Consider the following 13,680-nt stretch of genomic DNA (forward strand, 5'->3'; position numbering starts at 1 on the left):
CTGAATAGGATCAGTCTGCAGGTTGCTAACATGACCAATTCACATTTAGAATACAATTATGGGTGTTTGGGGCTTCCATAGTAACCATAGCCATGAGATACCAAAGGTTCAAAATTTGGCTGCAGCGATATGAGCGACCTGGCAAGGCCTCCAGCGGTTTCCAGGAGAAGGGATGGCCCAACTTACTATCTTGTGCCCCCTGGTGAGGTTGTGGAACAAGGCATTAATACTGGGTGCACCCCTGTTGCGCTTTTTAGGGGGCCCTTACACATTATGGCGATCATTCTAAGGCATCTGAATAACACAAGCCCCTCAATGTAGGGCAATAGGCCCAGGGCTGAACGAAAAACACAAAATGCTGGTGTGGACCTGTTTTTTGGGTGAAAGTGGGTCACTTTTTTGGCCACTGTGGGGCAGTTTGAGGAGTTACTTGACTATGCGACTAATAGTTTTAACCAGTGCTGCTGAATAAATATTATTTTAAATGCACAATTTGCATCACATTTGATCAAACAACTCCCCCTTGGGTACTATTCAAGCAGTGTCACAAAAGGAATGAATTGCCATTTGCATCTGTCGGCTACTTTTTCATTGGTGCCCGAGACATTTTTATGGCCCAATCCAACCCTGGATGAACAATATGGTACGTCTTCGAAGTAGTGTGTGTAAGTTTACCTAGAGTTGTGGCGCAGAGTGCCTAGCTGGAGTGGATGGTGTTGGAGATTCCTTGTGTGGAAGATCTATGGGGAGTTGGTTTGACTTTAACTTTTGTTGCTTGGAGCTAACAGGGGACAGCAGTGTGCTGAGTTGGAGATCGGTTTACAGCAACTTCCTGAATTGTATTAGTAGATTTCTATTTTTAGAGTTTTATCGAGTGTGTAGCAATACACATCTTGTATCTGTCTAAAGCACCAAGAGAAGTAAATGCATACCTTACTATAAGGAATCCACATTCCTGCTTGCTCATGCAGAGCAGCATCCTTTTGCCAGCCCGTTATATTTACACCCGTCCGCCAGCATTACTGCCGGATCACCGTTTGGGCGCTAACTGTAAGTTCCCATTCCATGGGGAATTTTTGGCGCAATTACCACGCAGTAATACTGCTGGAGGTAATTGCGCCAAAAATTGCCATTTTTCCGGCATGCTTACCCCTAGCTCTGAGCTGGGAGTAAACAAGCCAGACTTGAGATTGGAAGGACCCTTAAATTCAGCGGTAACAGCATTACTGCCGCATTTAAGGGATACCACTCAACTCGTGATGAGGCCCATAGTCTCTTCTATGGCTCGCCCCACCCATTTCCAATTATGCTGCCTAAAAAAGTCAATTCAAAAGGAAATTAACTAGGATATCCCAAAATGACCTACTTTTGCTCTTAGATTTGCTTCAGGGGCTAACATTGGCGAAAGTACCCCAAAAATGTCAGCCGGTTTTGGATGATGGGGTATATAAAGTTCTGCCTCTTACCTCGTGAACCTTGCTGCTTACAGAATGTATTTCTAAAATGGCCCCCTCGCATAGAATCCCTGCACTTAGCTGGATAGAGCAGTTTTCCTGATTCAAACTCGAAAACAACACATACATTCATGCAATATAAAACACAAATAGCAATAATGAGTAACGTTTTACAAAAAAGGGAAACAGGAAAAACGACTGCTCACGTTTGAATCCGAGTAAACAAGTGTTAATTCAAAGTTTTGTTGGAGTAGACTGAATTCAATTTTCCACCAAGCAAAAAATGGAGTCAACTGATCTGGCATTCTTTTTACTGCTATAGTAAAATAAATGGAGCAAACTGCTTTTGCTCCATTCTGCAAAATTGGAAAACAGGACTTGCTTTTATGGCAAACGCACTGCAATGCATATTTGCTCAGTTTCAATGTTTCTGCATAAATTGTTCCAGCCTACAACAAAACTATTTGCTCCAGCCCATGGTTAACAAACAGCAAAAATAGTGAAAGATGGATTTTCTCCAGTTTTAGCTCATAGTACATGTTTAAGTATTTAGTGTATTATTTATTTAATTTGTTTTTTTGTTCAGCGCTGGCACTTCCCAGAGGGTCTCAAACTCCTAACAAGGTTCAAAAGTTCAAAAGGTTGGATGTGATACGGAAGTTACACAACTTTTTCAGGAGAGGATAGAAAGATTAGGCTAGAGAAGCGGTAGCCGGGCAGGTAAGCGGTAGCAGGGAGGTGGAGTTTCCATTTGCTCGATACATAGCTACACAGGCTGAGCGAGCTGAAAGCTTCAATATAGAGGTGATGCATGTACACCTAGCTGTACATTAGGGGGTTATTGGAAGGCCAGAAGAGGTGTTCTGCCTTTGAATGAGTCAATGGGTTCCTCAGTCAGAGCAAGGTTGCATTGTTTAGAAAGGCTATCTTTGATATTTCGGTTAATGGACCTGGGCGCTTTCCCTAAGAGTGGAGCATATGAAACCAAGGGCTGCAACAACTGCCCATAAACGGTACCTCCTATCAGCCAATAGTTCCCTGACATCACAACTGGAGGATAAGATAAATGACCTGTTCCGATGTCCCAAATAAGGACTTATAATATGTTTAGCTAGATGTGCTTTCACAGTTAAGGGATTAGATATAGAATTGTAGATGGGTAAATATATAGTGATTAACGATAGACAACGAGAAAGATGCTCAAACTGTTTATGCTGTCACTTGGAACTAGAATGAACGCTATTGCCGATAGGTGCTCACCGACAGTTATCTGCTGTGCATAGTCCTGTCAGCATCCCTGCGCCGCAAGGCCCAGCAGTACAGGAGGCCGATCAGGGAGGCATGATGGTCATATGGACAACCTGGGCAAAAAATAAATAAATGCCTGGGGTCCTGCACCCTGGCCCATCTACCTCTAGAGGCACCACCCTCCTTCATTTTGCACCCTACTGGAGGCCCGTGAGTTAGAAAATATACAGTCTCAATGTAGTGTCATTTCTCGGTTGTGGTGTGTGGTGATCGAGGGGGAATGAGGCAGTCTTGAATTTATGCTGGGGATACCGTTATGGGAGGGACCAGCTTGCTTCAAGTGGTTGGTATTACCTTGTGGGGAGGCAGTGTGTTTTCTGTATGGGTAGGAATGTGGTGGCGGGACTGTTGTGGATTTACGTTGAGGTTGTTGCTGTGGATATTGAGTTTTTGATGTAATTTAATCGGGTTAAATTTAGGATTGCCCGTTTTTGGGTTACAGGGGTTTTATTGGGGAGTTCAGGTTATTTAGGAGAGGAGTACAGGGTGTTCGACTTCTTGGAATGTGTTTTAGAATTCTTTTCTATATGCTGTTCCTGTTGTTTTGCATCTATTTCAGCCGCGGGGTTGGGGTTTCCGGTTGGGGTCACAAATAATTTTGAAGGTCGGTTGCAGGGATCACTTTTGCATTGGGTGGGGGTGGATAAGCTGTATATGAAAATGGGGGATCAAATGCGAGTTATCTCGTGGAATGTGAATGGTCTGAACAATGTTCAGAAAAAAAAGTTTTGACTTATCTGAATGACTTAAAAGGGAATGTTTATTTTCTCCAGGAGACACGCCTTTTGAAGGGTGATTTGGATGGTTTGAGGAAAGGTTGGGTAGGGAGGGCTTATGGTTCATCTTTTGAGTCACGTCCAGGGGTGTGGTTATTCTTATTAGGAAACATGCACTGATTAAGGTTGTCAGAGAAATATGTGACAAGGAAGGTAGAATGGTTGCTATTCTAACTAATATTCAGGGCAAAGAAGTGACATTTTGTAATGTTTATGCTCCAACGTCAGATGATGGTACCTTTTTCAGAAAGGTGGCTCAAGCAATTCAAGACCTCAAGTCTCGTAACATAATCTTGGGGTTGGGGGGGACTTCTATACAGTTATTGACTCTGCTATGGATAGGAGTAGTACCAGACATTGCAGGAGGATGGACATGCAATCTCGGGCTTTACAGGATCTGCTGTAGGAACATAATCTGAAGGACTGTTGGAGGATTGACAATCCTTCAGTGAGAGAATATACTTTTTATTCTGGTGCACATGCTACGTATTCCAGAATTGACATGGTTTTGATGGCAGGAGACATGTTGCAAAACTATAAAAGGAGTGATATGGGTAATATTGTGCTGACTGACCATACTCATGTTTCAGTGGATTTGAAGTGGAGTTACACTATGCGTTATCTAAATCTTGGAGACGTAATACTATATTGTTGGACAATCTAGAGGAGATGAACACAATTGCAACTGAAATTGACTATTTTGTTGAGGAGAATTGTACTGGAGAAGTTGGATCTGACATGATATGGGAGGCTTTCAAGTGCACAGTTCGAGGTATGTTTATTAGTCTGGCGAGTGGTTTGAAGAGAAAATGGGACAATACACAGAATGTACTGGATCTGAAGATTAGGGACTTGTCAAGGGTTCTGATGGTTGATCCTACGAGAGTGGACTTGCTTCCCGAGTTAAACAGGCTGAAAAGGGAGTTGAAGGAGCTAATATCTAATAGGGTGGATAAGAAGTATTTTCATCAAAAATGCGCTTACTTTGAACATGGGGAGAAATGTGATCGCTGGTTAGCGTACAGATTGAGGGAGTCTGCGCACTCGATCATGTCTATTACAGACTCTAATGGTCAGGTCACATTTTCTCTGGAAGGTATAAATGATGTATTCAGATAGTTTTATGAGGAATTGTATAAGAATGAAACCCATATTGACGCGGCGAATGGAGACTTTCTGGAGGGTATTCCAGTTCCAGATATTTCAGGGGAGGAGGCTACTTTACTGGAGGGAGCTATCACGGTGGATGAGGTCAAGAAGGCAATATCAAAATTGAATGTTGGTAGGTCTCCGGGGCCAGATGGACTGCCAGTGGAATTCTATAGGTGGTTGCCTAATTCTGCGTTGACGCTGTTGACGGACATGTATATGACCTCCAAGGCTAAGGGTATACTTCCTGACACTGCTAGATATGCTACTATTTCTGTCTTTTTGAAGAAAAACAGGGATGAATCACTGGCATCCAGTTACAGACCGAGTAGTTTGATTAATGTGGACAATAAGATTCTGGCTAAGATTCTAGCTCTGCGAATAGAAAATCTTTTGCCTAAATTGATAGATCGGAATCAGTCTGGTTTTGTTAAAGATAGGATGACGTCCAGTAACATGCGGACACTGCTTTGTACTATCGCGAAAGCGTCAGAGTTGTCTGAAGACTCGGCTGTCCGATCACTTGATGCAGAGAAGGCATTCGATAGAGTTGATTGGCAATTCATGTTTAAAGTATTGGCTAAGATGGGTTTTGGGATTCAGTTCTGTTCTTGGATTAAACTGCGGTATACCAGACCTACAGCTGATGTTAAAACTAATGGTCAGAGATCAAAACCTTTTGAATTGGAATGTGGCACGAGATAAGGTTGCCCATTGTCACCTTTGTTATTTGTACTTAGTATTGAACCTTTGGCTATATCGTTGAGAAATGAGGAGGGATTACAGGGCATAAATTGTTGTGGAATGCAGCAAAAAATGTGGTTATACGCAGACAACTTATTATTGGTCCTTAGAAACCTTGAAGAGTCAGTGCCGGTTCTTATGAACATTCTCGAGGCCTTTCACCAGTGCTCTGGATACAAGATTAATTGGGCAAATTCTGAGGTTTTACCATTGGTGCCGCTGTGTGATAAGCAATTTATTACCAAGTTGGGCTTCAAGTGGTGTGCTGATAAACTACTGTACTTGGGGGTTTGGATTTTTCCCAATGTTGCTGATTTTGTGAGTGTAAATATGACTATGGTGTGCACTAATTTCAAATTGGATTTGGAACGATGGTGTTTGTTGAAACTTTCCCTTTGGGGGAAGGTGAATGCTTTGAAAATGGTGTCAACTTCTAGAGTAAACTTTGTTCTGAGTATGGTCCCATTAGAAATTGAAAAACATTTTTGGCGTGAATTGGATAGACTCATGCAGGAGTTTTTGTGGGATCGTAAACCTCTGCGTCTGAAAATTAGTAAAATGCAATTACCTTTGTCTAAGGGTGGGCTGGGGGTCCCTAATTTCAAGGCATACCATCTGGCTTTTATGTCTCGGAATATATTTGCTTTTCTCAAATCGGAGCATGACGATTGGGTGTGTGCAGAGTCTAGTCATGTAGGACCTTTGTTGCCTGGGGCTGTGTTGACCAGTAAGCCACGCCAAGCTAAAATGGCAGGCCCACTGACCAGGAGTTTGCGGAACTCATGGGTGGCATTGTGTGAGTGTTTGGGGTTCAATGCGTTGAAAGATCAGAGTGCTTCCATTTGGCTGAATCCAAGTATTACACATGAGGGGAAAATTTTGTTCTAGCATGATTGGTACCTGGCTGAGGTGCGGTGGATTGGTGATCTGTTCAATGGCTTGAATTGGATGACGGCTAGAGAGATACAGTTGAAGTTGAACATTCCTGCTTTTCGCCTGGCAGATTATCAGAAGATCAGGAGGGCGGTGGGGGTTGCGGATATGGAAAAGAAAATCAATACGGATATGCTTGGTTGGGAGCCTGGAGTGAGTGGATGTGGCCTGGTTAGTTATGTTTATAGACTGGTTGTGTCGAATTATCGGGCTAATGACGCTTGGGATTGGAATCGGAGAATTGGTGAAGGTATTACAGAGGATGAGTGGATGTGTATTTGTGAGAATGTGAAGCTGCGTTCTTTGAGTCTTTCAGACAGGTTACGTCAAATAAAGATCTTGAATAGGACATACTGGACGCCTGAGAGAATGATGAAGAGAGGAATGTGTGACAATTCTGAATGTTGGGCATGCTTACATGAGGTGGGCACCTTTGAGCATACGTTGTGGGAGTGTTCTAGGGTGAGAGGTCTGTGGTTTGAATTTGACCAGATCTGTGAGAAGATTTTTGAAGAGAAGGTTTATATGGATTTTAAGACCATAGTACTGGGTAGTGGGGACTTGCTGGACGACCTGACTGCTTCTCAAAAGAAATGGATCTTTCGTGGTGCAATGGTGGGGAAGAAGCTCATTTTGAGACCTTGGAAATCATCTACCCCTCTTACTATTGAGGAATGGATTGCAGAGATGCATTCCCTAGCAGATATGGAGAGAGTGCTGTATCGGAGAGAAAAGAAAGATGCATTATTTAATAAGATTTGGGACAAATGTTTGTTACTGTATTAGACTTGTTTTATTGATTTTATTGTGGCTCCTGGGGGAGGGGGGTGTTTCCGATGTATATAGTTAGTTGATTTACTGTGATTATTGCATGAGGTTTATATTTATTGTACATATGTTGCTATGATGTGATCTTTTTGAAAATAAATATATAAAAAAAAAGCTGAAATATCACACCCGTGGGATATAACCTTTGTATTACAATGCGTGATATCATACATAAACCATCATAGTAGGATGATATATATATAGCTTTTACAAACATCTTTATGCACTAATGGCTCCTAACAACAAGAGCATGTCCTCCTATTATCGCCATATTAGGTTACACATGGTATTATGCAAACTTTGGGCCATTATTGTAAAAAAAAAAAAAAAAATAACAACTCAAATGAAAAGAGCACAGAGGATGCACTCGTTTTGCTGGTGTTGCTTTTAGAAATGCACAGAGAACCTTATTCTCAAAGGTGACCTGCACGTTTCTTGGGGCTGTGTGGCAGCGAAAATGACGGGCTGGCCAGAACCCTCCCTCACATTAGTGTTACCCACTCAGGTGCTGGGAATGCATTTTTCAGTGAGTGGCCCTTAAAGAGCATCTCACTGTAAAATCTCAACAAAAAAAATACATTTTTGTCTCTGGAGAATAGAAATGCCACTGTGACAGCCGTGGTTTTAATAGCGGCTATCAGACACACACTTATAAAACAATGCATGATGGTCAGAAATGAACCAGTCATGATTTACGCACCACAATGTGCTGTTCCCAACAAGCCCTTGCGAATGTCCCTTATGACTGTGCATTTAAAAGTGCAGTCCTTTTGTGAATTTCGGATGTGCTTTCAAACACCCCACGATTTGCACTTTTTTTTGGTATTATCTGCATATAGTGGCTTTGGCCCGGACACAGTCAAAGCAGGAAATAAATGGCCTTCTTGGTCTGAGAAGGTATAGCTGCCGCTGTACAATTACGATGCGATCAACTAAGACAAAGACTCTGGAGTTCATCTAGTTAATCTCCGGATATTTCGGGATGTGCAGATGCTATTTATAAGTCAGTGCAGTGTCACAAACCTTGCTTGCTGTGTATTAAAGGGATCTATATTATGCCCAGGGGGCTCATGCCCACTCAGCTCTCATGCAGCCAGTGGCAGGTAAGGAAACCTGAGCACAGAATGCTAGACATCTTTGCCCACACTGTGACCTGAAAAAGGAAGGAGAAAGCCAACTTGCTTCGAAAATATCTTTTAAAGTCTTGACATGCAATGCCAAAGTTGCTCTGATAAATAACATAGTTTGTATGCGAAGCCAGTGCGAGAGTAATGTTCAGGTCCCAGCTGGGCTGACTCAGATTTCATCCTTCTGGGGTCAATTAAGTGACTACTGTACCATGTAGTTCAGTAATAACAGCACCTATTACTTAAGGGCCAAAAAGACAAATCAGTAATGTGCTGTGTGCCCTAGAAAAATTGGCACTTTGGCCATCATTACGAGTTTGGCGGTAAGAATGGCAGTAATTCCGCTCAGTGAAATTACTGTTACCGCTGAGCATTCCCGCGGGATTGTCTGCTGAATCATGAGTAGGCGGGAGGTGCACCACATCGGTGGTAATGGTAATTCCACCATCAGAATTACCACTGAAAACCACAACACCAATGGTAATTCCACCATTATTCGCCAAAATTACAGTTACAGCCAAATGTTGACAGAATTACCCAACAGTCATTTCACCAGCGGAATTAACGCCGAACAGGAAGTCGTCATGATGCGTATGGGAAGTTTGGAGACAGCCATCTTGAAAAACTCAATCCATTTAAAATCACCATTAAAGAGGTGCCATTTACCCTCAGAAGACACAAAACACATGTCAAGAGGCAAAGGAAAGGTGCCTGAAATGCGGCATGATAACCAGACGTTCACTGAGCAGGAGCTCAGTGTGCTTGCGGAGCAGGTGTCAGCCCAGTCAAAGGAGCTGTAAGTATCACAAAACTGCAAAACAACACAGCAGCGCAAAAGCACCACTGGGGCCGAAATCACAGACAAGATGGAGGCCGTAGGACATGCGGAATAGGAGGAATGACATCAAAGCCCGAGCCTGCACTCTATCTTCAACCAACGTTGGGAGACAGCAGTCACTGATGGTCACTGATGGAGGAACAGTTGGCACGCTGCAGCTGACTCCCTGGAAGGAGACGGTTGCGTGGTATCATCCACATGGTGGGCCTGGAGGTGTGGGTGCGCCAGAGGATCAGAGCCAACAGCCAGGAATAGCCTGGTGAGTACATGAGTGAATAATGGGCCCACTGCACAACAACCCAAATAGCATGTTGACATATGCACACTTCCATGCATCCAGCTGAGTAACCCAACCAGTGCACAAGCTATCAATGTGACACTGCAAGTCAGTACATCAGGAGGCATGGAAGGTGTGAACTCCCTTAAATACCATGTAGAATGAAGAAGCCATAATGTAGGACACAATTACCATGGAACAGCAAGTATCATGGAAAGTCATCCCATCACATGTCAGACCTGCCACAGCAAGTGTGAAAAAGGCCACAGGACATGCTGTAGTGCCCACAAGACACCCAAAACACCCCTGTTCAAGGGCACTGCTTCTGTCACCACTGGGATCACTGGCAGACCTGCCATGACCGTGTCACTAACTCTGGCCATGACGGAGGATGCACCACCTCCCACAACTGAGCTGCCTCCCACCACTTCTGGGAAGCTAGAGGGTCAACCAACTCACCCAAGAGCAAACACATGTAGACACAGGACCAGGCCACAGCACCCACTGACACTGCGCTACCAGAATCTGCAACCCCTGTCCCAACCTCTGCAGCTTCCCCTGAGAGGAAGATGTCCTCCGATTCTTCCACCCTGCCAAGTGTTGCTCCTTGCCATGCAGTCCTCCATCCTCCCCATGTCATCTCGCCGTGACCTCCGTTATCACCGTCCTGAGGACACGGATTCTCAAGGTCAGGATGACGAGGAGCAAGCAGGCAGAGCATCTGGCATTGAGGGAAGGCCCCCCATCCATCTCCCGAGCCAGTGCGGGAGCACACCCTGAATGCCATCTGTGAGAGGTTCACCCAGATCGAGCAGTTGCATGTCAACCATTTCAACTCAAAGGCATTACCACACCTTCAAACTGGGGTGGCCCTGTGATTCTGACAAAGAAAGCTTAGTGGCTTTTCTAAAGTGGCAATTTAGGGTCACAGCGCCTCTCCGAACTTGCTTTCTTTGTTCTGCTGTGCAAAGGGCCATGGTCATTCCCCTGGATAATTTGCAATGTCCCCTACCTCGCTTTATGAATTATTTTGCTAAATAATTCATGCACAAAATGTGCCTGTTTTCTTAGTATTTTTTTTTATCTAGGAGACGTAATCAAAAACAGAAGAAGTTAAAAATGATGTTCGGTATGAAAAACAAAATTGATAATTTTCCAATCATTCTTTCCATTCCTTGCAATATATTGATTGTGTAATTGGGGTGCAAAACAACACAAATTGAAACTGCTTGTGCCCAAAAAACGTGCATCCCATTTCCCCCCAGCCCCTTCTGCCCAAAAAACGTGCATCCCATTTTTCCCCGGCTCCTTGTGTCCAAAAAACGTGCGTCCCATTTCCCCCAAGCCCCTTCTGCCCAAAAAACGTGCATCCCAGTTTCCCCCAGCTCCTTGTGCCCAAAAAACGTGCTTCCCATTTCCCCCCAGCCCCTTCTGCCCAAAAAACGTGCATCCCATTTTCCCCCGGCTCCTTGTGCCCAAAAAACGTGCATCCCATTTCCCCCCAGCCCCTTCTGCCCAAAAAACGTGCATCCCATTTTCCCCCGGCTCCTTGTGCCCAAAAAAACGTGCATCCCATTTCCCCCCTGTCCCTTCTGCCCAAAAAACGTGCATCCCATTTCCCCCCCCCCCCACCGCCCCTTTGCTTTTGAAAACCCCAAACTACACCACATCAATGTATTTTTTTCGTGCACACACACTTTTTTCCCCCAGCGGCCGGCAAGGTGACCCCATACATGATTTTAAAATGTTCCCGTAGCACATCTTCACCAGGCCCTGTATTAGACAGTATAAGAAATACACGAGTCTCCCAAGTGGCAAACACTTTGTAGGCAAGCCGAGAATAGTAATAGCACTATTCAAAGAGCAGATTTTTTGATGCTGTGACATCACGCGCATTCCCAGAGCTGGGGGATTCAGCCCACGCAGCAGATTTCCAAGTCTCAGCAATATGTATGCTAATGAAGCGTGTTTTGCTTCCAGCGACTCGCCATCCTGCTGCTGCTTCCTTCCCGAGTGCGAGAACCAGGCCTAAGTCGTGCCCACTCCTTTCCGCTGTGCAGCACAGCAGAGGGCATCCCAAACGCCACGGGGTTACCTTCAGTTGCATGACTACTGGTGTAGAGCGTTCACTTAGGCAGACCTGAATAATGGCGGGGAGGGGGCACATGCATTGTGTTGCGTGGGTAAATTCACTCTGTTCAGCCATCAGGGATGTCTCCATCCTCCTACAGCAGATCACAGACTGAGAGTTATCCTTCAGGAGACATATTTTAAGCCATAACCCTGAAATATGGACCGTAAGATATTAGCTGGAAAATGTACATTTGAATTGCTTCTCTTACTCTTTCCCCAGTAGCCCATTTGTGACGGAATAATAACATTTGGGTCTGATACCGCAAATGCTGTGGTTTTCAAAAGCTATGAGTGCTTCGAGAACAGAAGTACCATGATAAAATCCCTCGATGGGATAGTCGAGAGAACATGTATTTATTATTTATTAATTATCCCAATTAGCCACACCTTCTCTTGTTGGACACTCAAATATCTCATATAAAGTGATTCACAATGCATGAATTTCTTAATGGCAAAGAAGATGCAGTGAGAAGGACTTTGAAAGATTGATGATTTGCCATGTGTGACAAGGTCATTAGTCTGACCTTGTCAACAGGGGATGTGGACCCATCTCAGACTGGGGTAGTTGGCATACCAGGGTAAAGAACAGCCATTCCTACCCCGAAGGGTAAGATGGCAGTTAGAAGGGACCCAGTTGCTGTCCCCTTCCCAAATGCCTGTATGTACCTTAACATTATCACTGTGGATTACCCCAAGCTTCCTGACAACAATGCTGGACAGTTTCCTTCTTTTTCTTTTAGATAAAGCCAAAATGCAGTCAAAGTCTGGGAAAACCACACACAAAACCGCAACTCAACACAGCGCCTTCCAACAGACGACTATGGTAATCAGACGGCCATGACCAGCAACGGAGAACAATGGACGGAAATACCTTGCAGCTACCAGGGACACTACGCCCTGCTCCCGACACTGAAGTGTGCTGCACCAGACCTGCCTCAGACATATCAGCACAGACTTATTGTGGAGCAGCTTCCTAAAAGAAATCAGGACTGTTGTTTACTTAAGCCCCCCTAACACGAACTGGGACACTCTCCTATGCAGGTTGCCATTGTTGCAGCACAGTGGCCCTGCACAGGAGAAAGGAGCAGGGATTAGCCCCTTAATAGTAAATGTTGACCATTGTAACACCTACCAGGCAGGGAAGTTAGGAAGGACCAGATTGGCTATGGCAAGAAATCCAATGGGAGAACGAGGAGGGTGGGATATGATAGGAAAGATTTCTTAATTGTAGGTAATTTTCCTTCCATGTGGCAACCCCTAAACTTGTTGCTGTTGTTTTCACCCTGATCTAGACTTTGCCAGAGAAGCGCAGCCTTCTGCCGCACTCCTCTGGGCTTTCGCTCCATTCTTACGGGGAAATTAACATGCCCTTAAGACAGTCAGTACCGGGAAACGTTTTCCGTAGTTCTTTTATCATGTTGCAGCTTTCGCGCAACATGACACAAGAGGGCACTGTAAGCTAAGTTACTGCTCTCTTGGGTCTCTAGTCACTCTACAGGCCCTAGACACTCTCTTTGGATTGTTAACGAACGGTGCAAGTGAATCACGGACGGGACTGGTGGCAGCGATCGTTTCTTTGTGTTTTGAGCTCCTTTTGGCTGTTTAAGCGTGTTTCTCACGCTTACCCCAAAATGGTGGCCTGGCTCCCAAAATGGCCAGACCACGAGGCTCTTTGTCCTGCCCGCTGACCGTCTTGCCCCCTTCACCTTCCCCAGGTCGAGCTGACCCGGGGCCTTCCTTATTTGGGCATGTACTTTCCCGCGAAAAAAAACACAGATGCTTTCACGGGCTTCTACGGGCCTTGTTTGTGCCTCCAGGATGTGGGCTGGAATGTCTGGTCCCAATACACATCCTGGGTGCCAGAGAGTCTAGTGTGTCTTGAATGCCTGGGACCACCATGGTCCGTGATAGGTCCACGTATGGTGTGAGTGTTTTGTGAGCAGATCTCCCATTGGGTCCCCTCCGTTCTGGCGCAAAAGGAACTCTGGATAAGAGGAGGCTGGAAACACCACTACCATGTCGATCTCCTGAGTTCTCACGAACGACGGATACAGGAGCCAAGTATCCTGCAACTAAGAGGCTGAACCGAGGAATCGCTGGTGACCCGCTGAAG

General features: G+C 44.8%; 1 protein-coding gene across 1 annotated transcript in view; it reads right to left on the minus strand.

The window, feature by feature from the left end:
- The window catches only part of PPM1E (protein phosphatase, Mg2+/Mn2+ dependent 1E), a 1,271,820-nt gene that overhangs the window by 556,613 nt on the left and 701,527 nt on the right, over positions 1–13,680 (minus strand). The window lies entirely within an intron of this gene.

This window comes from Ambystoma mexicanum, chromosome 9 (genome assembly GCF_040938575.1).
Source record: "Ambystoma mexicanum isolate Mex_15411 chromosome 9, UKY_AmexF1_1, whole genome shotgun sequence".
NCBI lineage: Eukaryota > Metazoa > Chordata > Amphibia > Caudata > Ambystomatidae > Ambystoma > Ambystoma mexicanum.